This window comes from Triturus cristatus, chromosome 5_1 (assembly GCF_964204655.1).
Source record: "Triturus cristatus chromosome 5_1, aTriCri1.1, whole genome shotgun sequence".
NCBI lineage: Eukaryota > Metazoa > Chordata > Amphibia > Caudata > Salamandridae > Triturus > Triturus cristatus.
The window spans coordinates 627,919,913-627,944,904 of record NC_140587.1 but is presented as its reverse complement, the minus strand read 5'-3'; positions in this window follow the sequence as shown (position 1 = coordinate 627,944,904).

Genomic DNA, 24,992 nt, shown 5'->3' with positions numbered 1-24,992 from the left:
ATGAAGATGTGATATCACTATAGTCCTAGTGGGCAGGCACATCATATCACTCTTTGGTATTGCATACTTAGATTGCCTTGTATGGATCAGTGCAGACCATCACATATGAACCCTACAGTTCTACATCTCACTCCCTCATGCATGTCACCAGTCAGTGAATGAGTGTTTCGAAACATTATTGCAGATGAAATATTAACTCGGAAATACACACTGGCCAACATGTAGGCACTAATGTTGATGGCACCAGTGATGTTTGCACTCTCATTTCACTGTATAACCAGTACTTACCAATGGGAACTGTTTTACAGTCACTGCATGTACTGTGAACTCTATGTCACGTCACATGCAATAGGGTCACCATTTCCTGAGAGACAATAGTGAGGGCACATCACTCCTCACACAAGCAAGACAACTTGCCTATGTGGTACAACTGTCACACAGATTTACTGAGAACATGAGATGATTACTCACTTCACTCAGCCAGGTATCATCTCAAAAGGAGAAAAGTGGATGCAGACTAGAGGCTGCTGTTTTCCATGTCAGAAAGACAAAAGGCACAGCAGCATGCACCTGCTACCACACTTACACTAACATTGACTCATCATGCACTGGATTATGGATTTTATAGGGTTTCCAACTTTTTATGAGCTGGCATATAAATGGACTGAAGGAAGGTGGGGCAGTCTTAGATGAACATGCACTGTTTGTCCTTATATCTAACCCTTTACATTACCCCTCTGTACGACAAAACTATGAGCCAGGTGATCATACTAGATTTACTTTTATGTTTTTGTGTTATGATTTCATAATGTTTGTGATGGTCATGGAACGTATTTTCTTTTCTTTTTTTTTTACCCAGTGCTGTGCTTTAATGCTGAAGAAGAGCAGCAGACAAAGATATTTGATTGATTGATTGATTGATTGACTCATCTTGTGTGTAGCACATGGGCTACCACCAGTATGGTTGGTGAAATCCCTGGCTGTAACACTCAAAGTTGAAAATGTAACTTTTATTTCTCTGGCCAGGATTCACCCCCATGTATCACCTGTTGGGCCCTCAACTGACCATCAAACTCCAGGTAGGCCACTACCAGAATGCGGGCCATCAGGGGCGTAGGGTGTAGCACAGGCACCTTCGACGTTGGGAGGACCACCTCAGCTGGACCTCCGGGATCTTTCAGATCCAGTGCCACTGGTCCTCCCACATCTTTCTGCAGTGGGCACTATGCCAGTTGAAGACCCCAAGGATCTGCAGGCTGAGGCTACTTATTCCACATGAACGTTACATTTCCACCAATTCAATACATAAAGTGAAACATCTGCCCATATAGCTTCCTTCCAGAGTACTGTTTTACAAACTATGATGTGGGCTGAATAATCTGTGGGATAGGACACTTGGCTAACATCATCCTCGAATGCTATTAACAGTATACAGACATGGCTCATGGTGTGAAGCCTATACATAACTATGCAAATATCCGTGATTTGAGAAGTAATTATTGCTACTTTGAACTTGATCCCTGCATAGATATATGCATGGAACACAAATAGAAATCACCCTTATCACACATTCCAATGGTGGCCTTCTCACCACAAAGTACAGGGCCCCATAATCCATTACATGTGCATCCTATGTAGGAGCCACACAATGTATGCAATCAACCTAATGCTTGCACTCTGACACTCGAAGGCACATTGTAGCCTATGGGAATAGAAATGAAGCAGTTAAATAGGGTCAAATATGTATTTGACATAATTACCTGTTCCTCTGGTGAGCCATTGAGCTGAGCATACAGGGAAAGAGCCTCATCCACCAGGATATACAGCTCCTCTGAAGTGAAGGGACGGGTCTACTCCCCTGCAGTGCATGCCATGATTGCTCCCAGAGGCGGCAAACAACAGCTAAAATGGACAAAGTGCTGCTATCAGCAGTGTCAGGAGGCACCTGAGTTATTTTTCCAACTGGCACTTACATGTACACCACTATGCGGTCATCAGTGTGGGCGCACACAGCCATTGGACTGCCACCATCACTATCCCCAACATTATCCTATGGCTGTGTCTGCCGTGCATGCGACCGCCCTCCACCTGGTCAACTTGCTCCGGTGGTGTACATTCAACATGTCCTATTAGCAAGGTCAGGCATCCACCATGTTAGCGGTTTGGAAAACTGTAAAGGTGACAGTTAAGTGTGTCACCACCACTACGAACGAGGGCAAACATGTTTATATTGGAAATGCTCTGTTCCCATGTCATGTCCAGTACAAAACTTCATCCGTGTAGTGCATTACTATGCACATAGGCAAAACGTGCATGGTGTGCTGTACACTGCGGCTGGCAGTATTTCACATGAATTGTTATGCTACCCTCACTATAGTGGCAATTTACAATTTCTGAATTGCTAATGTGGAGAGTTCTATTTACAGACGCGTCAAGGCCCCCTTCATTGTGACTGGTGAATGTTCAAGATTTGACAATGATGAAGTAAAATGTGTACTGCTTCATAGATTTTCAGAAACATGACTTTGCCTTACTCTTCTCATATTTTACTCTGCATACTGTGACCAAAATACATTTTTGTGCTACTCCTCATATAGGTAACCTGGATGTGGGAGGAGACGCCAAGCTCTAGTGTACTACCCATTTCCAGACCTTTAGACCGTGGAAGAGCGACATGAGATCCAGAAGTTTTGTTTGAATTGACAAACAATGCTGGACTTATGTCATCAGTTAGAGCCTGACCTCATACCTCACATCACTTATCCTACATCAAACCCACCACTTGTGAAACTCATGTCTGTACTGCATTTTATGGCTACAGGCTCGTTTCAATTCACTGTTGCTATTTCAGGTGGAATGCCACAACCTATGTTCAGTCGGGCACTCCAAGAGTTGCCAGCAGCACTTTTGAGACACGTGGACAGCTACATCCAGTTCCCCAGACATCAGGATTCAGCCTCTGTGAAGGGGAATGTCTTTGCTTTTGATCACATCCCACATGTGATCGGATCCATTGATGGCACACATATTTCCTTACTACTACTACATACCAGGGAACAAGTCTACCACAACAGGAAGCACTTCCATTGTATCAATGTGCAAGTTGTCTGCTTGGTGGATTTGTACATCTCAAATGTCTGTGCCAGAGGATATGCCCATGATTGTTTCATACTGCAGAACCGCACCATACCCCAGCTGATGTCACAACTACTACCATAGAGGGCCTGGCTTGTAAGTAAGTGTGATCTGTCCTAACTTTGTGTGGGTGATGTCAGGTAGTATGATCTGAAAGTGTGTAATTCAATGTCCCACTTCTGTCTGTCTTCCATCTAGGAGACTCATTGTATCCAAAATTGCCATGGTTGTTGACAATGCTGAGGAATCCTACTACACCAAGGGACGTCTGTTTCAATGAGGCCCATGGATAACACAGCGGCCAGTGGAGCCGGCTTTAGGGCTCCTGAAAGCAACATTCAGATATCTGGACCAGACTGGGGGAGCCCTCCTCTACTCATCTGGTAAGGTGTGTAAGATCACTGTGGCCTGCTGCATGCCCCACAACACTAACCTGCGACGGAACATCCCTTACATCGCAGAGGATGAAGGCCATGAAGAGCCACCGGGTGAGGAACCTGAAATGCCAAATGATGATGATGATAGTGGTGAAGAGAAAGGAGCTGACTTACGCCAAGATCTCAGCCTAAACTATTTCTCCTGAGTGTAAGTATGATGTGAGATGTGACAACTTTGACTATTATTGCAACTCTTGTAGTGATGTTGTGAGGAGGATGATTTTAATGCTACATACTAGGAATATATGGGTCTGGAAACTTCTGGGGACAAAAAGTCTATGTAAAATACATTGCGGTCAAAACCTGTTTGGAATCCCCTTTTATTCTTTGCCCCCCTTCACCAATCACTGCAAAACTTTGTATCAACCACCAATGTAGAAGGGAGAATAGGTCTGCAAAGTTGGGTGGTGATTCGTCAACTGGGTGCAAAGTTAATTCTGCCACAGTTGGTGTAAATCCATTCATTTTGGGCTGTAGCTGCATCAAAGTTCCTACGGACAGATGGATGGAGGAAACCTATCTTGGGACCCCCTTTTTTCTGAGGCCCCACTTGACAGATCACCCGGAAAGTATTTAAGAAGGAGCTGAAGTGAAAAACATTTTGGGGCAAAGTTTTGATGAGATTCATCAAGCGGTGCCAATGATATAAGCAAACTAAAGAAAGTCTTCCTATGGAAACACAATCCTAACAACTATATGGACCACACTAAGTAATTAGGTTTTATATATATATATATATATATATATTCACTGAAAAAACCATAGGTTTCAGGGGCGTTATAGTTAGCTGGACTTTTCACTCGTACAAAGCCATTAAAATTCCCCCGTTATAGTTAGTTCAGCTAACTATAACTCGCGCGCCCGCAATGCACTGCTGATGACGTCACATATTACATTACTCATGACATGGTCAGTGGCATCACTCATGACATCACTGATGCTGCTGGTATTAAAAGTGCATGTTTCAGTCTGCATATCAGAATTTTTTAATGAAATAGAAGAGGATTTGTTGGACCCGGCCTCGCAGAACGGCCCGCCGTGCACCCGCACCACCGAAACCTGGTACCCGCAGCCCCAACCACCCGGCCCAGCCGGTCCTTCCTACCAGAACACCCACACCCGGCCCGGACATCCCCGTCCATGGCCTCTCTCCTTTCGGCCACTCCGGGCCCGCAGGCCCACTTCATGCGTCAAGATGGCCGCCCGGCCCCAGCGCGACCCTGGCCTAGAGGCGCCACTCCGGCTGGAGGACATCACACTTCCAGGGGGATGAGAGAGGGAGGAGCAGTTTCTATCGCACCTCTGGACTCCCCTGGGACGATGGGTTTCGATCGGCCCTCCGGCCTCCCTGAGAGCTGGCTCCACGCCTGCTGGGTGTCTGGGACTCCTCCCGGCCCGGCCCTGAACGAGATCAAAAGACAATAGCAGGAAACCCCGACAAGCGACCCCCAGGTGACAAGACCCCTGCCTCGACCGACCCCGGACATCAAAGAGGGGTCGACCTATAACAGGGGGTGCTTCGGGTCGGTCCGGCAGATTCGACGCTGGAACAACGTAAGCCTGCTGAGTGACTCGCGGCTCCTGAAAGATCGTAACATCTCTGAACTTGCGCCTAAGCCTGCTGAGTGACTCGCGGCTCCTGGAAGATCGTACCACCTCTGAACTTGTGCCTAAGCCTGCTGAGTGACTCGCGGCTCCTGAAAGATCGTAACATCTCGGAACTTGCGCCTAAGCCTGCTGAGTGACTCGCGGCTCCTGAAAGATCGTAACATCTCTGAACTTGCGCCTAAGCCTGCTGAGTGACTCGCGGCTCCTTGAAGATCGTACACCTCTGAACCTGTACCTGAGCCCGCTGAGTGACTCGCGGCTCCCCCAGACTCTCACGGTCCCGCCGGACCCCGACTACGACCCCGTATCCCCCGGCTCGAGGATTGTGAGCTGTGCGCCGGATACGTCCCTGCTTGAACTTTTGCCAAAGACTGTCCCGCTACCCCCCTACCTTTCCGAGACTCTTGAACCCGTGCATACCTTGTACATATTTGCCGTGATAACCTACTTGATAAAGATTGTTTCTGAGAACAACCGGTGTGATTACTCTGTGTCGTGTGGCGCCAGAAGTACGATCCTAGCTGCGAGATTCCTCCCCCTGGGGAGTCTCCCGCCAGTGCCCGGCTACGATACTTTGAGGGTGGGTCTCAGGGTAGTCAGGACCCCCTTTCCGGGCTCCTCTGAGGTCGCCGTCTAACATTGGTGGCAAGCGACGGGATTCGGGCCCATCACCTAGAGATCGTACTGTGAACAACGGACGCACCACCGACAAGGATGGCAGAAGGAAGCGCCATGAGCCCCGCAGAAACCAACGCCAACAGGGTGTTCCAGGTGGAGCATCTAGAAGAATATACACACAAGGAGCTGAAGCAGTTTTGCAAGGAACTTAAAATCGCTACCACTGGTCTCAACACAAAGGAAGATTTGCAGAAAGCACTGAAAACTTGGGTGGAGACCGGAGCCTCCCGCCCGGAAGGCACGGGGGAGCGCCCCGACGAAACCGAACCTCCCCAAAGTGAAAGCAGCAGCAATCAGGTGCGAGGAGGCGTACCAGACGGGGGCTTCTCCCCAGAAGAACTCGCGGACAGAGAGAGAAGCCGCAATCATGAACTAGAGCTGGCCAAACTCAAAATTGAGGGCGAGTTGAAGCTAGCGGAAAAAAAGCTAGCGGTAGAACAAATGCGTGTGCAAGGCGAACTGGAGGAGAAAAAGCTCCAACGAGAGCACGAAGGAAGGAAGCTCCAGCTGGAGCACGAACGCAGCTTAAAGGAACTCGAGCTCAAGGCCCGAAACGAGGAAGGGAGGCCCCCAAGTAACCGAGAGACGGTCTCCCCAGCGGAACAGAGGGTCCACATCCCGAAGGATGTGGTCAAGGAATATTATAAAAACGATGACATTCAGCAATGGTTTCGGGCCTACGAGGTCGCCATGACCTCCCATCGGATCCCAGAGAAGGACTGGGGGGCGGGGTTGTGGGGGCGGTTTCTGAGCGAAGGAAGGGACACCCTGCTCGACCTACCCCTCTCCCTGCAGACCTCCTACAGCCACATGAAAGAGGCTCTCCTCACAAGATACGGCCTCACCCCAGAAATGTACCGTCAACGGTTCCGGGACTGCAGGAAGATCCCGGGCACCACATGGGTGGAATATGTAAACTTTTTCAGTCGGGCCTTCGATGGGTGGACCAAGGGCAGCAAGGTCACCACCCTGGCCGAACTCACTGATCTCATGTTGTGGGAACATCTAGCTGCGAACTGCTTCGTAGAACTACGTCAGCATCTGCTGGACAGTAAGCTCACAGATCCCCGGAAGCTGGCTGTGGAGGCCGACCGCTGGACCAACACCCGGGTCTCCCGGGGCATGGTAGGAGAGTACCCCCGAACCAGTCAGGGACCACCCCGCCAGAGAGGAGGAGGGAACCAGGGAGGGCCGAGAGAGTCCCAGCCTAGCCCCCCGAAGACACCACCCCCACCTTTCCCGGCGCCCCCTCCACCAGTAACCGGGCCCCCTGGGAAACGGGGACACCGGGTGACCGTCACATGTTTTCGCTGCCAGAAACCCGGGCACTACGCCAATGACCCAGAGTGCCCCATGGCCCCCCAAGTCCCCCCGACGAGACAGATAGCCAACGTAGCCCTGGGGGAGGGGGTAGAGGAAGCCGAGGAGTGGGAACCCGCAGCAATGGCCCTAGTATCCCTGGGAGATAGGGAGATGATCCCTGGTAGCCTCCTCCCCTCCAACACCCAGAAGTATGGGCAACTTGTCAAAATCAATGGCCACCAAGTAGAGGCCCTGCGAGACACCGGGGCCAGTATCACCGGTGTCCTCAGGCACCTAGTCCCCGAAGAGCAGATCCTCCCCAACGTCTTTTGCCCTGTTATATCCGCAGACAATCGAGAGAGCATGTGCCAGGTAGCCCTGGTGCCATTTGAGTGGGGAGGGGTGATAGGCAAACTCAAGGTGGCCGTAAGAACCTCCCAGCCGGTCGACTGCCTTTTAGGGAACGACCTAGAGAGTTCCCCATGGAAGCACGTGGAGCGTAAGGCCCACCTGGGAATGATGGGACTCCCCGAGTGGGTGTGCGCCACCACCCGATCTATGTCCGCCCGACTCACTCCCCAGAGGGAGGTCGAGAGCACCCCGATCGAAGAGATCAGAACAGTCCCCGCCGAGGGTCCTTCCGTCCCCCCATCAGAAGGGTCCGTCGCTAGCGATGAACCCACACCATCCGACCCTGACCCAGTCCCTGAGTTAGGCGATCTACCCGAGTTGGCCCAATGGCGCCACGAGGGCGGACCCACTCGGGAAGAGTTTTGCAGGGAGCAAGCCACTTGTCCTTCCCTGGTCGGGCTGCGGCGCCAAGCCGAGGGCCAAGCCGCAGGTGACCAGGCCGGGACGCACCGAATCTATTGGGAGAATAGCGTCCTGTACAGTGAGCAGAAGTCGGTGGAGTTGGGATCGGGACGGGTACTGGTAGTACCCCTCCGCTTCCGAGATTTCCTCCTGGGTTTAGCCCACGACGTCCCCCTCGCCGGTCACCTGGGACAGGACAAGACGTACAACCGTCTTGTGACCCATTTTTACTGGCCTAAGATGAGAGCAGCGGTAGAGGCCCATTGCAAGTCCTGCCCCACGTGCCAGGCTAGTGGAAAGAGTGGAGGGAAACTCAAGGCTCCCCTCCAACCCTTCCCGGTCGTCAGTACCCCCTTCGAACGAGTCGGGATCGACATCGTGGGACCCCTGGACCCCCCCACCTCCCAAGGCCACCGTTTTATCTTGGTCCTAGTAGACCACGCCACCCGCTACCCAGAGGCTATCCCCCTGCGCACCATTACGGCCCCTGTGGTGGGCCGGGCCCTGATGGGGATCTTTTCCAGGGTGGGGTTTCCCCACGAGGTCGTGAGCGATCGCGGCACTAATTTCATCTCAAAGTATATGACGTCCCTGTGGCAACAATGTGGGGTGTCCTATAAGTTCACTACCCCGTACCATCCCCAAGGAAACGGCCTAGTAGAAAGATTTAATAGGACTTTGAAAGGGATGATCACTGGCCTAGACGAACCCCTCCGGCGGAAGTGGGATGTCCTGCTCCCTTGCCTATTGTTCGCGTATAGAGAGGTCCCCCAGAAGTCCCTAGGATTCAGCCCGTTTGAGTTGCTCTATGGGCACCCCGTCCGAGGTCCCCTCAGTTTGGTAAAGGAAGAGTGGGAGGCGACACCCCAGACCACCCCCCGAGATGTGTTCCAATACGTCTTGGCCCTCCGGAACCAGACCAGGAAGTTCCGAGAACTGGCCGAGGCCAACCTGGAGGCGAGTCAAGAAGAGATGAAACGCTGGTACGACCAGAATGCCACTCTGGTTGAGTTCCAGCCGGGCCAGCAGGTGTGGGTCATGGCCCCCGTGAAGCCTGGCGCCCTCCAGGACCGATGGACTGGGCCGTACAAGGTGGTGGAGCGAAAGAGTCCGGTTACGTACTTGGTGGACGTCCAGTCGCCCCGGGACCCCCTCCGGGTCCTGCATGTGAACCGACTCAAGCCTCACTTCGTGCGGACAGAACTGAGCCTCCTGCTGGCCACCGATGACGGGGCCGAAGATGAGTCAGATCCCCTCCCGGACCTCCTGTGTGTCAAGGAGCAGGATGGCTCCGTGGAGGGAGTGAACCTTTCCCCAGCCCTCACTGCCCAACAACAAGCGGACTGCCGCCAGCTCCTAAGACAATTTGCCGACCTCTTCTCTCTGACCCCCCGGGTCACCAACTGGTGTGTTCATGACGTGGACACCGGGGACAGCCCGCCGGTGAGACACCGAGCCTACCGGGTTCCTGACCGGGTCCGGGCCTGCATTCAGGATGAAGTCTCGAAGATGCTGACCCTGGGGGTGATTGAGCCCTCTGACAGTCCCTGGGCCAGCCCCGTGGTCCTGGTCCCGAAGGCAGCGGCCCCCGGTGTCGCCCCCGAGCTCCGATTCTGCGTGGATTACCGGGGGCTCAATGACGTTACCCGAGCCGATGCCCACCCCATTCCACGAGCCGACGAACTCATTGACCGACTAGGGGCAGCTCGGTTCCTCAGCACATTCGACCTCACCTGCGGATACTGGCAGATTGCGCTCACTGAAGGGGCCAAGGAGCGGTCCGCTTTCTCCACCCCCGACGGGCACTACCGCTTCCGCGTGATGCCCTTCGGGATGAAAAATGCCCCGGCCACTTTCCAGCGACTGGTGAATAGGGTCCTGGCCGGGTTGGAACAGTTCAGCGCGGCATATCTAGACGATATCGCCGTCTTCAGTTCGGAGTGGAGTGAGCATCTCCAGCACCTCCGGAGGGTGCTAACCGCCCTGCGCCAGGCAGGCCTCACAATAAAAGCTAGCAAGTGCCAGATCGGGCAAGGCTCCGTAGTCTACCTGGGGCACCGGGTCGGGAGCGGCCAGGTTGCCCCTCTACAACCAAAGATCGACGCCATCCTGGCCTGGGAACCACCCATCACCCAGACGGAGGTCCGAGCCTTCCTGGGACTCACAGGATACTACCGACGCTTCATTCGGGGATATGGCAGCCTGGTCGGCCCTCCCACCGAACTCACATCTAAAAAACAGCCAAAGAAGGTGCAGTGGACGGCTGCCTGCCAGGAGGCTTTCGATGCTCTAAAAAAGGCCATGTGCACTGCTCCCGTCCTCCAGGCTCCCGACTATGCCAAGGAGTTCCTAGTCCAGACCGATGCCTCCGAACATGGCATTGGGGCCGTCCTGTCCCAAGTGAATGACCAAGGCCTAGACCAGCCCGTCGCCTTCCTCAGTCGGCGGCTGCTGCCCCGAGAGCAGAGGTGGAGCACCATAGAGCGCGAAGCCTTTGCCGTGGTCTGGGCACTCAAAAAGCTACGACCCTACCTGTTCGGCACGCATTTCAGAGTCCAAACTGACCATCGGCCCTTGCGGTGGCTCATGCAGATGCGAGGAGAAAACCCCAAGCTACTGCGGTGGTCAATCTCCCTCCAGGGGATGGATTTCACCGTAGAACACCGCCCTGGTACGGACCACGCCAACGCTGACGGCCTCTCCCGGTTCTTCCGCCTCAGCGAAGAGAACCCCCCAAGATGATGGGCCGTTCTCTCCGGCTTTCAGCTGGGGGGGACGCGTGTTGGACCCGGCCTCGCAGAACGGCCCGCCGTGCACCCGCACCACCGAAACCTGGTACCCGCAGCCCCAACCACCCGGCCCAGCCGGTCCTTCCTACCAGAACACCCACACCCGGCCCGGACATCCCCGTCCATGGCCTCTCTCCTTTCGGCCACTCCGGGCCCGCAGGCCCACTTCATGCGTCAAGATGGCCGCCCGGCCCCAGCGCGACCCTGGCCTAGAGGCGCCACTCCGGCTGGAGGACATCACACTTCCAGGGGGATGAGAGAGGGAGGAGCAGTTTCTATCGCACCTCTGGACTCCCCTGGGACGATGGGTTTCGATCGGCCCTCCGGCCTCCCTGAGAGCTGGCTCCACGCCTGCTGGGTGTCTGGGACTCCTCCCGGCCCGGCCCTGAACGAGATCAAAAGACAATAGCAGGAAACCCCGACAAGCGACCCCCAGGTGACAAGACCCCTGCCTCGACCGACCCCGGACATCAAAGAGGGGTCGACCTATAACAGGGGGTGCTTCGGGTCGGTCCGGCAGATTCGACGCTGGAACAACGTAAGCCTGCTGAGTGACTCGCGGCTCCTGAAAGATCGTAACATCTCTGAACTTGCGCCTAAGCCTGCTGAGTGACTCGCGGCTCCTGGAAGATCGTACCACCTCTGAACTTGTGCCTAAGCCTGCTGAGTGACTCGCGGCTCCTGAAAGATCGTAACATCTCGGAACTTGCGCCTAAGCCTGCTGAGTGACTCGCGGCTCCTGAAAGATCGTAACATCTCTGAACTTGCGCCTAAGCCTGCTGAGTGACTCGCGGCTCCTTGAAGATCGTACACCTCTGAACCTGTACCTGAGCCCGCTGAGTGACTCGCGGCTCCCCCAGACTCTCACGGTCCCGCCGGACCCCGACTACGACCCCGTATCCCCCGGCTCGAGGATTGTGAGCTGTGCGCCGGATACGTCCCTGCTTGAACTTTTGCCAAAGACTGTCCCGCTACCCCCCTACCTTTCCGAGACTCTTGAACCCGTGCATACCTTGTACATATTTGCCGTGATAACCTACTTGATAAAGATTGTTTCTGAGAACAACCGGTGTGATTACTCTGTGTCGTGTGGCGCCAGAAGTACGATCCTAGCTGCGAGATTCCTCCCCCTGGGGAGTCTCCCGCCAGTGCCCGGCTACGATACTTTGAGGGTGGGTCTCAGGGTAGTCAGGACCCCCTTTCCGGGCTCCTCTGAGGTCGCCGTCTAACAGGATTTGAGAAGTCACTCAAAATGTGCCCTAATTTCTCTTTCTTCTGCACTAATCATAATTTCTATGGCAAAATGAACCCCCTCATTGTGTTCCTTTTTAAATTAAATGTTTTAAGTGTTACCAGTTTATTCCAATCAAGATGGCTTCAGGTGTGCCATACTTTTGTCATAAGTAAGACAGTAAGCGCTCTAGTTGTTCTTAAGAACACTCTGGGACATTCTGTTGTTGGGCTATACTTGGGCTACATCTGGGTGATAGTTGGGCTACATTTGGGCTCTTTTGTCTCTGGTGGCCATCTTGGGAGATTTATTTGTTATGATGTTTCCTAATTTCCTCATTTACTGCAGTCTCCTCAGTAGGAAATACTTTCAGTTTTTTACTTTGGTTCCATCAAGAAAACATTCAGATGTGTCACACATTTGCCATAAATTCTGAATGTTAGCACTCTAGTTGCTCATTAGATCACTGTAGTAAAGCTACTGCTCACCAGGGAAGTCTGCTGCTGGTATTCAAAGTGCATGTTTCAGTCTGCATGTCAGATTCTTTTTATGAAATATAAGAGGATTTGAGAAGTCAAAATGTGCCTTAATTTTTCTCTCTGCAGCACTAATCATAATTTCTATGGCAAAATTAACCCCCTCATTTTGTTCCTTTTTAAATTAAATGTTTTAAGAGTTACCACTTTATTCCAATCAAGATGGCTTCAGGTGTGCAATACGTTTGTCATAAGTAGGACTGTTAGCGCTCTAGTTGTTCTTTAGAATACTCTGGGAAGCTGCAGTAGAACATAAAGGAATCAACTGACAGTCTCTGCCCTTGTTGGATGTACATGTTTTACTGAGAATGTCAGACTTCAATCTCACATGACTGAGAAAGATAATTTGAATTTACAGAAAATATGCTCTCAGTTTAGCTTATAGATCACCTTCCAAACCTCTGTGGGAAAAGCATGAGGAAATAGTTTTCTCTCAAACATGATTCATGACATCACAGAAGAAGGCTTTTTTCACATGGTAAAATCACCTTAGAACACACCACAATTCCTAAAATGAGTATGGTACCATCAACAAATGATTTATAATGTAACAAAAGTCTTAAAACCTTCTATTAACTGCAATGCTTTTTATTGAGGTGCTATCATGTCTATTGGTCCCAAGATGGCTGCCAACACTTCTTGGACTGACAGCCAATCAGATCTCACGATGAGATGTGTGGTTAGGCTCCGCCCAGATATATCTATCTTTTTAACTCTAATTTTCTCAGGAACTACTGAACGGATTTACACCATTTAAGCAAAAGGCACGAGTCTGAACTGAGGACTACCTCTTTGCCAGATTTGGTGTAATTCCGTTCAGCAGTTCGGGCTGTAGCGGCGTCAACAGGTCCTATAGGAAAATGCATGGGGAAAACGTGTTTTGGGACCCCCCTTTTTTCTCGGCCCCCGCTTGACGAATCACAGTGAAATTTTCAGGATAGGAGCGGACCGGAGCTGGGCAAAAGTTTGGAAAATTTAGCGAATTGGCGCCAACGTTATTCCAAATAGAATGTTGCGGATTTCCTATGGAAAATAGGTTCTAACTATAACTACCTACTGGTGACTGCCAGTAGGTAATATATATTATTAGGATGAACTTTTGTGCATGTATCCTGAGAGTTCGCCTGCTTGCACAGTGCCAATAAATAAGGAGAACTTTACCTTCTGTCTGAGGCTGCACTCCTTTGGGGCTTTCCTGTTGTGTTGGATATTAAACGGCTGTTGCCCAGCCGCGGAGTGATGCCCAACGCCTGAGTGCGGATCCGTGCTGGCCTCACGATGTAGCTGGCAAGAACGAAAGACAGGCAAGCTCGGCGCCATTGACAGGGTGGTGCCGTTCTGATGTTCCATTGTGCTTCTGAGAAAGCGGGGCAGGCTGCGACCAGGACTGTACATCAACCCACATGGGTATGGAATGTGTTTTATTTTAAGAGAAGAAATGCAAGCCCACTTGGGATTATTTCGCGCACTACAATCACCAGAAGGCCGTGGTGACGGCCGCGCCCACTGTGGCAGGTGATTTAATCAACGTTTTGCACGAGGAACTTTGCTTTCACTCTTTACAAGCGCCACTGAAGAAGAGATTAAGGAATCTTGAAACGCGTATGGCGTAGGATGAACTTTTTTGCATGTATCCTGTGAGTTCGCCTGCTTGCACAGTGCCAATAAATAAGGAGAACTTTACCTTCTGTCTGAGGCTGCACTCCTTTGGGGCTTTCCTGTTGTGTTGGATATTAAACGGCTGTTGCCCAGCCGCGGAGTGATGCCCATCGCCTGAGTGCGGATCCGTGCTGGCCTCACGATGTAGCTGGCAAGAACGGAAGACAGGCAAGCTCGGCGCCATTGACAGGGTGGTGCCGTTCTGATGTTCCATTGTGCTTCTGAGAAAGCGGGGCAGGCTGCGACCAGGACTGTACATCAACCCACATGGGTATGGAATGTGTTTTATTTTAAGAGAAGAAATGCAAGCCCACTTGGGATTATTTCGCGCACTACAATCACCAGAAGGCCGTGGTGACGGCCAGCCCACTCTGGCAGGTGATTTAATCAATGTTTTGCACGAGGAACTTTGCTTTCACTCTTTACAAGCGCCACTGAAGAAGAGATTAAGGAATCTTGAAACGCGTATGGCGTAGGATGAACATTTTTGCATGTATCCTGTGAGTTCGCCTGCTTGCACAGTGCCAATAACTAAGGAGAACTTTACCTTCTGTCTGAGGCTGCACTCCTTTGGGGCTTTCCTGTTGTGTTGGATATATATATATATTATCTATTGGCGGTCGCCAGTAGATAGTTATAGTTACAACCTAGTTTCCATAGGAAATCTCAAAATTCTATTTTGAATACCTTTGGTGCCGGTTGGCGAATCCTCGCGAAATTTTCAAAACTAGTGGGGCGCTCCGTTCAGCTCCTACCCTGAAAGTCTCGGGGTGATTCGTCAAGCAGGGGCTGAGAAAAAGGGGGGTCCCAAAACGTGTTTTCCCCATGCATTTTTCCATAGGACCTTTAGTCGCAGCTACAGCCCGAACGGCTGAACAGAATTACGTGAAATTTGGCAGAGAGGTAGCCATAAGGTCAAGGAAGTGCCTTTTGCCGGTCTGGTGTAAATCTAGTCAGTATTTCCTGAGAAAATAGCATTTAAAAGCATATCAATATCTATACGCGCGCACCGTGCGCGCACTGTGCGCGCACCCTGCCGTGCGCGAGCGCAATTCTGATTGGTTGTTAGATGTCGGTAAACATTCGAATCGGTCGAAACCAGGAAGTGTCGGCCGCCATTTTGTCTCTCGCAGTCTGAGGGGGTGAAAAAAAAAAGGTGGATAACGTGAAAAGGGGGCAGAGTGGACAGTTCCTGACCCCCTAGCCTTGGTCAGGGGGTCCAAGAAGGACCCCCAAAGACGAAAAAAACATTTTTTATTTGTTTTAAAAAATCGCACGGTGAAAAACCTGAAAAAAAAAATAATAAATACATAACTTAGCATTTAAAAAACCGTACAAATTCACTGAAAAAACCATAGGTTTCACACACGTTATAGTTACGAATTAGCATTTAAAAAACCTTGCAAATTCACTTAAAAAACCATAGGTTTCACACATGTTATAGTTAGCTGGACATTTCACTCGTAAAAAAACAATGAAATTCCCCCGTTATAGTTAGTGCAGGCAACTATAACTCACGCGACCGCAATCCTCTGCTGATGACGTCAGATATTACATCACTGATGACATATGTGTCTTTATGAAAAATAAATATTTGTAATATATGTATAGCTAAAGATTAATGGAAGAAGACATGGGTAAATAAGTGTCTAACTACAGTGATGTAATATCTGACGTCATAAGCAGAGGATTGCGGTCGCGTGAGTTATAGTTACCTGCACTAACTATAACGGGGGAATTTCATTGGTTTTTTACGAGTGAAATGTCCAGCTAACTATAACATGTGTGAAACCTACGGTTTTTTAAGTGAATATATATATATATATGTATGTATATATATATATATATATATATATATGTATATATATATATACACAAAGCATCCCGTAACTCCTTTTGGACTCCACGAGTGCCGTGGAAAGTGGCGCGCATGACGACGTAGTACTGGCTGTCACTATTCTTCGTCAATCTTTGTATTCTAGCGTGCTCTCAGAAAAGACAAACACGAGATAACAGGGTGTCCTTTGTTTAATTCACAACGCGTTTCACCTCTAGCGAGGATATTTTGGAATGGTACAAGGTCCATAGAACGTTATTGAAAATTATAGTGTTCGTCTCAATACAGCTTGAGTATATTCGCCTATGCAATTTCTTGTAAAGCCAGTATAACTCGTTAGGCCACTCTACTCTATAATAGATATTTGTGTAAAAAGTGCATGGAAAGTCAATTTTGCACATGACGATCTATAACGCATGAATATTCAAGAAAATGTTAAAATCTATGTGAACAATCACCATGCCTAACAAGCGTCTTTCTTTGCAACATAAGGTCCTAATTCAATTACCATGTGATATTAGGACTCGACTCCCACCTAAAACGATGTTGATAATCATCGATGTTGGCTCGTAGCAGCCCACGCATAATGCGTGAGTGACGGGACTCGTATTTTGTCAGTAAAGTTACCATCGTTCACAAGTCCCAAATCCCTTCTACATAATAGTAGATAAATGCAAATAATTTCCTATCATGTAGGACTGTACAATGTACAGCCTAATGACACATTACACTTCTCCACCAACAGGAGAACAACAAGGTATTACCAAGTGGTCAGTCGCTGTACCTATAGGTGGTATGTGTCTGCCTACACATAGTGTGTGTACATATGGGAACCATGTGGCTCAGATCATACTATATTAACTAGCTGCAAAAGACTACAGACAATAACCAAGTGGTACCATATAACATTAATCAGCATGGTGCACAGGATATAACACAAGTCCGCTGCAATCGTAGTAGTCGACCCCACTCTACAGTGTCGTGCTGTCATTAACATAATCATGGAAGTGCTCTTGAAAAGCAGAAACTAGAGAGAAAAGGGGGGGGTAGGGAACCTGTGTACAGTGAGTGTTGGTGACTAGGACCCTTCCTTTCCATCTGCAGAGTAAAAAAAGAGAAAAGAGAGAGAAAAAGAGAGAAAATATACATTATAATAAAGCTTAAAAAACAGGATAACCTAATCCTATTAGTCACATTAACATCTTCACTCTTCAATGTGTATTATAACATCAAGGGCACATTGTAATTCATGGAAGATAGATGTAGAGCTACAGAGCTACAGAACTACACAGCAGGGTATGTAACAGAACTAGAGAAACACCATTGGAAAGAAACCAAAACATTACACACAAATGCAGGGGAGATGGTATTGTCTCTAAAAAAATCAGTTATTCTTTAAGATGAACGGACAGTTCCTCTTCCTGATTCAACCCTCCTGGCACTTTAGTTTGAAAGTCAATAATGAGCTTGGACTCTCTCTGTCGTAATCTGAGTATATATATACACACAAAGATAGATAGATAGACAGATAGATAGATAGATAGATAGATAGATAGATAGATAGATAGATAGATAGATAGATAGATAGATAGATAGATAGATAGATAGATAGATAGATAGATAGATAGATAGATAGATAGATAGATAGATATCGCGTGAGCAAGGAGCGGACGCTCCGAAACGCGTAGGGTGGTTGCTGAATAAAGCTGCATGCTAAAAGAAGTTTTGAGCCGTGGCGCTGCTGTTCTTTTGAAAGAGACAACGCTTTTGTGGATTATTAGGGGCTTGCGACCCCACCATAGCCCGCCATCGCTGAAGAGGCTTGGGTTCCTCGTGACTTTCTTTTGTGAGTTATATATATATATTTATATATATATATATATATATATATATATTCACTGAAAAAACCATAGGTTTCACACATGTTATAGTTAGGAATTAGCATTTAAAAAACCTTGCAAATTCAGTGAAAAAACCAAAGGTTTCACACATGTTATAGTTAGCTGGACATTTCACTCGTAAAAAACCAATGAAATTCCCCTGTTATAGTTAGTTCAGCTAACTATAACTCGCGCGCCCGCAATGCACTGCTGATGACGTCACATATTACATCACTCATGACATGGTCACTGACATCACTCATGACATCACTGATGACATCTCAAATGACATCACTGATGACATCACTGATGACATCATCCAGTGAATGTGTGTTTTTCTGAAAATTAAATATGTTTTATATATGTATATCTCAAGGTCAACGGAAGAATAAATGGGTATATAAGTGTCTAAATGGATGCTTTGTTTTTGAAAAATTTATTGTGTTACTGACTGATTAAGTGTATCATAGTGAATACATGGCTTACTGAGTAATGTTTAAATATGAAAATATCTGTATCAGTCTCTCACTTTGTGTATAAGTGGCTGCATGGGTTGGTGAGTAGCTTCATGGGTGTCTATATAGGTTATTAGTTGTTTTTTTGAGTATCAGTCTGAGTGTCTGTATGGTTCGGTGGGGGGTATTATGTAGTGCATAGGTGCATGAATGAGTGATTCACTCTTTGTATGTGTTGAAGACAGCATGTGTGCAGGACTGTATGGGTGGATGAGTGTGTGAATGGTTGTGTTAGTAAGTGAATGACTGTCTCAATAGTGTCTTTATGAGTAACTACATATGTTTTAAACTAGTATATGTGAGTATTGGTGTATATAAGTGAGTATATGTGAGAGTGAGAGATTGAAAGAGTTCCTGTATGAATAAGTATGTGTTTCTATAAGTGATTGTTTATAAGACTAAGTATGTGTAAGTTTCCGTAGAAGTAAGTGTGGTGGTGTGTGTATAACTGTATAAGCTAATAAATGTATGTTTGTTTCTTTATTAGCATGAGTGAGTATGTGTGAGTAACTCTATGGATGAGTGGCATTGTGTAACAGGATGTATAGGTGTATGAGTACATATGATGAGTGAGTGCATGTATGAGTGACTGTATAGGACTGTTGGTGAATGAGTGGATGTGTATGTGGTTCTTAGAATTACTTAAGAGGTTCTTGTAACTGGTATTGGTATGTCCATTGTTTTGAAAATGTCAGTCTCTATTTTTGAATGTGTGTATCAAAGGTTATATTAGGGGAAGAGGAGGTCTGCCACTCTATCACAAGGATGATGTCATCAGTGATGTCATCAGTGATGTCATTTGAGATGTCATCAGTGATGTCATGAGTGATGTCAGTGACCATGTCATGAGTGATGTAATATGTGACGTCATCAGCAGTGCATTGCGGGCGCGCGAGTTATAGTTAGCTGAACTAACTATAACGGGGGAATTTCATTGGTTTTTTACGAGTGAAATGTCCAGCTAACTATAACATGTGTGAAACCTTTGGTTTTTTCACTGAATTTGCAAGGTTTTTTAAATGCTAATTCCTAACTATAACATGTGTGAAACCTATGGTTTTTTCAGTGAATTTGCAAGGTTTTTTAAATGCTCATTTCTAACTATAACGTGTGTGAAACCCATGGTTTTTTCAGTGAATTTGTATGGTTTTTTAAATGCTAATTCTTAGCTATAACATATGTGATTCCCATATTTTTTTTTATTGATTTTTTTTTTTTTTTTTTATAAATTCTTATATTAAATGTGTTTTTTTTAAAAAAAACAAGTTTTTTTTAAACTTTTTATTCTCTTAAAACACTATGTTTTTTTTCTTTAAAATCTGCAATATTGCAAGATTTTTTTTTTTTTTACCAAACAGGTAAGATATATTAGTATAACTTTGACAATATATATATATTTTTTTTTTTAGTGCGCGTACGGTAAGCTTACGGTAAGCGTACGGTTTACGCAATGTCCGTAATTTATCTACGCTGTTTGCGTATAGTTACGCAATTTGCGTAGCCGCGTGTACTGCGCGTGGGGTGCGTACGCGTGTACGCTACACGCGCACGTTACGCGGAAGTGTTGGGGAGTGACTGTTATGCGCATGCGCGCGAGCGCGTGTCTTTTTTACGCGCATGCGTACTTTTGCCGTAAGCGCACCGTAAGCGCACCGTAAGCGTACGGTTGGTCATGTGATCATGAAACACAACTTTTGATTGGTTGAAACTACTTTCAGTTCTAGAACTCTCCTACACCACACCCATTCCCCTCATTTCTGCTTGTGATCCCTTAGGAGAAGGAGCTGGGTTGTCTTTCTGATACGATGGCAGAACAGCAGAGCCCTTCTGAGAGTGAGGCTAGCAGCACTACCTTGAGGCAGAGAGCGAGGAAACAAAACACCTCTTTCATATGGGAGTATTTTTCTTTTCCAGAGGGCCAGCAAAAGGTAAATGCACCCTTAGTGACTTGTAAGCTGTGTGGCCGTGTACTTTCAAGAGGGAATCCCGACAGGAAGTATTCCTTCGGGAATCACACCATGATGAGACACCTTAAGGATGTACACAGAAGGACACATGCTCGACTTACTGAAGGTAACCCTTCAGTAAATCAACCAAGCACATCCACAGCAGCTCAGCCTGGACCATCATCTGCAGTGCCGAGTCCTTCTTCTGCAGGTCAGGTGAGCCCTTCATCTGTGGGGGGAGCATCTCCTTTTTCTTCTCCTCAGGAAATTAACCCTCGGTTTCTGAGGGTTGAAATACGGTACGCCACTTGTCATGATCTAATTTGTTATAGGGAGACCAGTATTTCCCTAGTGAACAATAAAATAGATCAGCACACTTGTCGTACCGTCTAATATTCCCATTCTTTCTTTCCTCTGTCCCTGCATGAACACAACGGCTCTTTTAAGAGCCAACCTTACCTTTCATCTATTTTTTATATATGTTTTTAAAACTTTTTTTGGTTTTTTTTTTACCGTACGCGTACGGTACGCGTAATTATTTTTTTTTTAAAAAAAAAACACTAAAAATCAATTATCACATTACAAGGTCCTTGAGAGACTACAAAGAAAAACTGAAAATGTGATTGTGGAGAAGTGGAAAAAAGGGACCATGATATTTTTGACTTACCATACCCACTCAAAAAAATATTTATTCATTTAAATTTTTTTTTAATTGCTTTAAAAATGGTTCTAGTTTTCGAAAATTATCCATCTCAATCTGAAAAAAAGAAAAAAGTATTAATATTTAATAAAACATTTTATAATACAGTACACATATTTACATATTTTTCAAAAAAAAAATTTGCCTTTTTTTTGCTGTTTTCAGAATATATTGCATTTCACTATAAATTGAGAAAGCAATTGCATTCATCATTTAACAGCGGGCAAAAAAAAAATAACAATCTCAAAGATTGTATAAAAAAAGCCCAGAATCTCTTTTAACTTAAACATAACATTATAGAAATGCATAATATTCTAAAAAAATATCAACTAATATCAATACTTATTTCTTTAAAATACCGTCTGATATTTTTGTTTCAGAAGTATAATCCCAAAAATATATCTCAAATAACTCCACAATACATCTGGTTCCATTTCCTTTAGGCCAAATAGTAATTTTAAAATTCTTTTTTGATTAAATTTCCAATGTTAATCCAATAAAAAACTAAAGTTTAAATTGTACAGATCTCACCGATTCTCTGTAACATTTTGGTTTCCGAAAGATTTATTAATAATTAAATAAGTCCACAATAGAATTGTTTACCTTTCCGCATGGCCAAATAGTAATTTTAAAAATCTTTTTTGAATAAATTTCCAATGGCAATCCAATAACATTCCAAAATTTAAATTGTGCAGATGTTACCGATTTTGTCTAAATTTTTGTTTTTCCAAAGTTTCATTAAAAATTAAAAAAGTCCACATTACAATTGGTTACCTTTCCATTAGGCCAAATGGTAATTTGTAAAATAATTTTTTTTGAAAATTCCACTGGTAATCCAATAAAATTGTAAAATTGTTTTGTCCAGATGTTGCCAAATCTCTCTAAAATTTAGGTTTCAGGAAGATTAGATAGGAATTTGCTAAATCAAAAGGCAAACGTTGCTTAAAAATCAATTGGGAATCATTACACAGTGTCCAGCCTTTTTCACATTTAAGATAAACTGTGTAATGTCCAGAAGTTACAGTAGGTCCATCATGGAAAATTATTGCAACTGTTACAAAAGTTTTTCCTGAAATTGATAATTGCTGTCCTGTAAACTTCTTTATTAAAGTATCTAATTTTGAACCATCAGCTTTACAGCGTTGCATCATTAAAATTACATACTGTCCGTATTCCTTTAAAATTAACGTTGAAAACATGTCAGATTGACACTCACTGCATTCCATGCTATGATTAGCATCTTTAACTAATTTAGCAAAAGTGACTGTTTTACTTTCTGGCAATGTTAAATAAATAAACCTTTCAGAATCAACATTAGAGCCACATATATTATAACAGTTTTCACAACTATGTTCCCATTTATAAGAGAGACCAAATAAATTTTTAATGGGAACCCCTTCTTCTTCCAGTACCTGAAGAAAAAACATCAAGAATTCCTGTGCGTCTTGCTGTACATTTTGAGAAAACTGTGTTCGTCCTGAACATACATCTAAAAGTTTTCTAATTTCAGTGGCACTTTCTATTTGAGTTTTATCATTACTCAGCTTTTGAAAAAGGAGACTCAACTCAGAACAGAATCTTTTTCCCTGATTTACTATTATCTGCTCTTGCACACTTTCCAGCTAAAATGCAACATTCAGCACTACATTAGCGTAGCAGTTGACACCAGAGCTATTTTCAAAATGACATCCTACAACCTGTTCTTCATTTTCCTTTTTCTTTTTGCTTGCAATTACATCACTCCTCTTTTTTTTCCTCCTCTCTACATCTTCATTACAGATATTCTCATTTCTCCTTTTACGAGAAACTACACGTTTCTCCAACACAGGATACTGACCTAAATGAGGAGCATAGCTTCTTCTTAATCTATTATACTCCTTTACACAATTTGCATCAGCACTAACTTTTGAGTCATCAAAGTCTATCATGAATAAACCTGATAATGTTTTCACTCGTGACAAAGCAACATATGCCATACCTTCTTTGAACACAGTTGAACCAATGTTCACAAATGCACAATCTACAGTCAATCCTTGAGACTTGTGAATAGTTACAGCATATGCTAGAGAAAACGGAAACTGCTTCCTACGTACATATAAATCTTTCACAAGCATGAAACGAACTGAACAACGACAAATGTCTTTAACTTCTGCTATCTGATCAAATTTTATTTTTAAACATTCAATTCCATCTTTTTTCTGATAATTAATAAAACCCACAACTCTTCCCATTGCTCCATTAACTAAACCTTTTTCAACATCCAAATTTCTCCTTAAAAATACTCTACAGTTCATGCAAACATACGGGACACTCGTAGGGGAGAGCACGGACTACCGTCACGTTACAGATACGTGTACAGTGCCCTTATCAAGGTGGCACTGGAAGATCAATCAGGATTGTTTACCCAACAAAAACACAACGTTTTCACAGTTTGCCGAGAGACGGCTACTGGTCTACATAAACCTCGGTTATATTATTGGATTGCACTCGCACTTCTACTTATGCCCTGACGAAGTTCATTCTGAACGAAACGCGTTGGCTGAGGCTTTGTTTCGACAATTAACTTAAAATAAAGACTTTTTGTATACCAACTACTGACCACTTGGTGTAATATACTTACAAACAATTTGGTGGTGCACCACCCCAAACCCCTTTTGAGTTCATGCAAACATATAGATTTTTTTCTAATCCAGCTGTTTTGGAAATGTTCTTCTCTAGTGAATCCAATTTATTTTTCAGTGTGCCTGTTAATGTGACAGTAATTCTTCCATCCTCAATTTTGTCCACTGCTTCCAATTTCCTGATATCTTCCTTTTCCAATTTCAAAAGCTCCTCATTGAATATTGAGCATTCACGTAGAGTTGGCATTAAGCAGATGACACTTTTCTTTTCTGCAATGTTCTTGTATATCTTCTCTGCAACTATTTCTTCCTTTGGAAATAAATTATGTAGCAGCCGACTCTGTAATGCTTTTTTGCCAGCTTCAGTGAGTAGTCCAATTCTGATATCTTTCAGAATACTTCCATATTCTTCATCGTTTGCTTGCCTCATATTAGTAGTTAGTTCCTTGTACTCAAAGAAGGACCAAATATTTGCATTACCGATGCTTCCCAATGACTTCTTTGTGTCTTCATGTGTCACAGTATTAAACACTGGTTGTCCTTTAACTGGAGTAAGTTGCAAAAGATCTCCAAAAACTATGACGTGTTTTCCTCCAAATAACACGTCATAGTCTGTCTTCAGAATTTGCTGCATTCTTAAATGCACAAAGGCAAGCATTAAGTTTGATACCATGCTCACCTTATCAATAATGAGAACTTGCATCTTCTTCAATACTCTTTAAACTTCCAAGCATGCTTCTCCAGTTAGCTTGTTGTATTGTATTTTGTTCTCATGCTCCACTGGTAACATTAGCAAACGATGTAAAGTGATTCCTTTTATGTTATATGCTGCTAACCCAGTTGGAGCAGTAATCACACAAGACAAAGTAGAATCCGTTTTTTGCTGTAGGTAGCTTCTGATGACTTTTATAAGGAAACTTTTTCCAGTTCCAGCTTGTCCGCTTACATACATCCTGATTGGATGAAATGATGTGCATGAGCACTCTTTTTTTTCATGTAGAAATCCGTGATCAATTTTGTTTCTGATCTCTTCATAAATTTGTTGCTGCTCTTCGTTCAGTTGTCTTTCCAAATTTTGTAAGTCTATAAATTCTTCTTGAGCTTGATTCATAGCTGTTTCCACTTCATTCATGGCTATTGATGCTTCATTTTCAACGATTGGTTGTCCTAGGGGATCTTGACTGAGTGTTCCTGAACTTTGGCTGTCCTGAGAACTGTCTCTAGCTACTTCTGCTGCAATTGTAGTTTCCTGTTCAATTTCTTCATTTAACATTTGCAGATAAGTTGAGAATGTACTGCATTGTA